The sequence below is a fragment of the Octopus bimaculoides genome, chromosome 10, assembly GCF_046866305.1.
Source record: "Octopus bimaculoides isolate indiv1 chromosome 10, ASM4686630v1, whole genome shotgun sequence".
Lineage (NCBI taxonomy): Eukaryota > Metazoa > Mollusca > Cephalopoda > Octopoda > Octopodidae > Octopus > Octopus bimaculoides.
Window position 1 is genome coordinate 2,209,308 of NC_142937.1, and position 5,000 is coordinate 2,214,307.

General features: G+C 34.0%; 1 protein-coding gene across 7 annotated transcripts in view; it reads left to right on the plus strand.

Annotated features, from left to right (window-relative positions):
• The window catches only part of LOC106867322 (cilia- and flagella-associated protein 65), a 1,093,663-nt gene that overhangs the window by 983,676 nt on the left and 104,987 nt on the right, over positions 1-5,000 (plus strand). The gene's annotated exons all lie outside the window — the stretch shown is intronic.

Sequence of the window (5,000 nt, forward strand, 5' to 3'; positions counted from 1 at the left end):
TTTCATTTCATTTAATCGGTTAAACCCTCCGGGAAAAACATTGGTTGCCATGCACCATGTCAACAAATCAATGAGTGACGAAGGAGCCAGCATTGAATGTCTAAATAATTTTGAAATAGTAACTAGAAGATCGCTTAAATTACACTCGACTGTCAAGAAAATGGAAGGAAACAGTGGTTAATGTGATCTTGGATTAATAATACTCATGATTTCGTCATGGCTGGAAAACCTTTGATAATAAGTCTGCCCACGCGTAGTTCGCACAAGACTAGATAAAAGCAATAACACAAGCGAGTCATTTAACTTAGCATTGTTTTGGTAGGGAGACATGTTGAAACTTAAGCTTCGGTTGTTATAATTACATTTCATTTCATGCTAAAAATTTCCAGTGAGAAAATAAATACACACTCTGTATATATTTTATTTAGCACCATTAAAATCGGTGATGATAAGCAAAAAGCACTGCTAGAGTAATTATTTCAACATGCGGTGACTGTCTAATTGAGATTCGCTTGTTCCTTTCTTTTTATTTTTCTCTATCTTCATGTATCCTTTCTGTAGAAGAGCGAGGGTTTCGAACATTCAGGAATTTTCCCAATTTTCCTGAGCGTCAAACTTAATACACCTTGTGTGTTTGATTTTTTTATGCGAGCGTTTAATTTCAGTTTATTTGTCTAGGGGAAAATACAAGTCACACAATGTCTGCAATAAAGACGGAATAGATATGGCTGAAAGCTCGTTTTGATCACAGATCTGTCAACGTCAGAGTGAAATATCCTTGTAAATAATATTATTTAGCACCCCACTCCAGCAAAAGATTTGTTCTCCAATGGGTTGTCGTCGTTTTATGTTTACATGAGATGAAACGAGTTTACTGTCACATTGTGTCAATGTCAGTTGCACAACTTGGCCTGTCACGATGACCATTCTGTAGCATATAAAAGCATGTCACATGTGAACTGGGTGCTAATCCTACACGTATTATTTTCATTTAGACAAACCTATTGAGACGCGTACATCGAAAGATCTATTAGGTTCGCAGTACTAATCAGCGTAATAGCATATATGTTGACCACCTAACAACAAGGGGAGTTTAACGTCTTAATCGAACTATGATATTGACCTTGAGGTTACAGTGGCGAAACTATTACAGGCACCATCAAACTCTTGCAGCTCTTATCCACTACTGAATATGTGTATGTGTGTGTATAATATATATATATATATATATATATATATATATATATATATATATATATATATATATATATATATGTGTATGTAAATGTATATATATATGTATGTGTGTGTGTATGTGTGTATTTGTAACTACACGTGCTGCTGCCGATTTCTTTTCCTTCTTTGAACTGTTCTCGTTTCCGTCGAAGAGTTTTGCTCGAAACGTCAAAACCGCTTTGTTTTTACCAAGGGTTAAGCTAATGCATTTCTTGTGCACGTCCTCTTGTAGTCTGTTAATTTTATCATTCGTTGATTTCAATTGATTGTTTAATTGAATTGACTATTCTTTTATTCTTTTACTTGTTTCAGTCATTTGACTGAAGCCATGCTGGAGCACCACCTATATATATATAAAGTGAGAGAGAGAGAGAGGGGGAGAGAGAGAGAAACGATGCAGTCAGAATTTTGGATAATTCTTTATTAGCACTTTCGTTCGTTTATCGAACTCATCAAGACAAAATCAAAATGGTAAAATCAGAACGTTTCGTTGTTCATTTAGTCAATCGGATGTTTTTTTGTTTGCTTTGCTTAGAAAAGAGTGGAGGTGCAATGGCCCAGTGGGTAGGGCAGCGGACTCGCGGTCGTAGGATCGCAGTCTCGATTCCCAGACCGGACGTTGTGAGTGTTTATTGAGCGAAAACACCTTAAGTTCCACAAGGCTCCGGCAGGGAATGGTGGCGAACCCTGCTGTACTCTTGCACCACAACTTTCTCTCACTATTTCTGTTGTACCTGTATTTCGAAGGACCAGCCTTGTCACAATCTGTGTCACGCTGGATCTCCCCGAGAACTACATTAATGGTACACGTGTCTGTGGAGTGCTCGGCCACTTGTACGTTAATTTCACGAGCAGGCTGTTCCGTTGATCGGATCAACTGGAACCCTCATGGTCATAACCGACAGAGTACCAACCACCATTAGAAGAGGAGAAAAATACTTTTGATTTTTTTAAAAAAGTGAGAAAGAGAGAAAGAAAAGTAAAGATGAGGGAGAAAAATAGACGGAGAGAGAGGTTCTGAAACCTCTCTCTCTCTCTCTCTCTCTTTCTCAATTTTCTCCCCCATCTTTGCTTTCCTTTCTCTCTTTCTTTCTGTCCTGAAATCTCTCTCTCTCTCTCTGTCTATTTTCTCCCCACTCATTGCTTTTCTGTCTCTCCTCCTCTCTTTTTCTAAAAAATGGTAAATATTTTCTCCTCTTCTAAATGATTCATATAAACCAACAACGAAACGTTCTGTTTTTACCATTTTGATTTAATCTTGACGAGTTCGATAAACGAACGAAAGTGCTAATAAAGTTTTATCCAAAATTCTGACTGCCTCCTTTTTCTCAATATACAATATCTGTACACACACACACACACACACACACACACACACACACACGCACACACACACGCGCACACACACACACACGCACACACATACACACACAAACATCACACTTTTTGTTCTACCAAATTCTACCAATCTTTGGATATCATCGTAACCCTGATATGGAATACTAGAATAAAGGGATAGGGTATCTCATTGATCTAATCTTTTATCTTGTACTTGTTTGAGAACTTGCTTGAAATGAAGATAGTCCTCATTCGAATAATAATTTGGGTTTAGCCGATATTATTACTGTTTTCTTTGAAGAAATATGAGATGAAAAGCTGGAATAATTTTGCTAGCATTATAAAAATATATTTAATGCATCATCGGTATAATTTACGTACTCTGTCAAATTAAAATTTTAGACAGCACATCTATGAACCCGCTTATGTATGATTTCACAAGAACTAAAGAAAAGAAAAAAAATTGAACAGTTAGGAAATAATGCAATGCAAATTATTTGTCGGTTGTAATTAATTGTTGGATGAAAATAAAAATATATTCATTAATGGGTTATCTATATGTGTGAAAAATGCTTTCTAATCATTTGAAAGAAAGACTCTGTATTTGATCTGAATATTAATTTTTTCACCCTTGTGGTTTGCTGACAGAGTAAATTCAGTTATTAGATAAGCTAATTGTCTATAGTGGTGTTGCTGTTGTTGAGTGTATGTAAACTAAACGTAGCGGTTCTGGTTATTACATATTGATATATCTACGGTAAAAAGATTTATGAATGAATAGATTTTCTTTACAAATGTCAATTCATTTTGGCTTTTCTTTTTATTTCTTGACAATTAATAATTCTTCTATATATGCCGAATCAGCTTAAATTATTGTTCAAATTAGAGTTAATTTCAAACCTCATTAATATTACTGATTCAAAAGCCAGTAAGCTGTCAGATTCGTTACACAGCAGGACAAATTCTTAGCGGGATTTCGTCAGTCTTTATGTTTTTGAGTTAAAATTCTGCCGAGGTCGACTTTGCCTTTTCTTATGTCGCAGTCACTGGAGTCGCTGTATTTGAGTTACTCCCACCGCTCAACTTGCTGGCATTGTACCAAAGTTTGAAAACAATATGAATCATTGAAATGAAGCTGTGAGTTGGCTGAGTGTTTATCGCACACAGCAAAACTCACCGAGCAAACCGCCTTATGCCGATTGACTGTGCACTACTGTATATCATCCCTCAGTTTATACACAGACACAGATGCAGACTTACAGACACACAGACACACCCACACATTACACACATTAGTATGTGTGTCTGTATGTAACGTTCACCCTATGTCTGTTTGACAGGGTACGTAAATTATACATAGATAGTTAGATAGATAGATAGATAGATAGATAGATAGATAGATAGTTAGATAGACAGACAGACAGACAGACAGACAGACAGACAGACAGACAGATAGCTAGATAGATAGATAGATAGATAGATAGAGAGGGAGATAGATAGAAGCCCTCAGTACCCACGGTAACGGATTGTCTCAAACCGTTAAGTACGTATCAATGAGGTAAAAGAACGTTCAATGATGATGATGATGATGCTGGTAATGATAGTATATGTGCATTTATGAGTGTTTCTATGTTATTCAAATAACGTTTTCAATAGTTTTGCTTTTCACCAGATTATTTATAATCACACACACACACACACACACACACACACACACACACACACACACAATACCTATCTATCTATCTATCTATCTATCTATCTATCTATCTATCTATCTATATATATATATATATATATATATATATATGCATACATTGATATGTAATTATATATATAAATGTATATACATACATACATGTATATATATATATATATATATATATATATATATATATATATATATATATATATATATATATATATATATATATATATATATATATGTATATACATTTATATATATAATCACATATCTATGTATGCATATATATATATATATATATATATATATATATATATATATATATATATATATATGTATATTGTCTATGTTGTCTACCGTGTCAGTAAACAAAGTTAACCAATCTTCTCATACAGTTTTTGATTTAAATTGTATTGATTAAATTTCCTTAATATAGGTGAATAATACTGCAAAATCTGTTTTCTCTTACGCAGTACAAAGAGACAATATTATTCATTTCGTTTCCGTAATATGATTTGTATTGCCATATAAAACACAGGAAGCTGTGTACAAATCACAATATAAACACAGGTCAAAAATATTCAATTACCTACGAACAGAGAGGAAGCGAAAAACATTTTAATGCAATCTTATATTTATTACAAAATTTGACTATTATGACTTATACGCAATATAGAAATAATATTTATTGAATAACACCACTTGATTTGTTCGTATATGT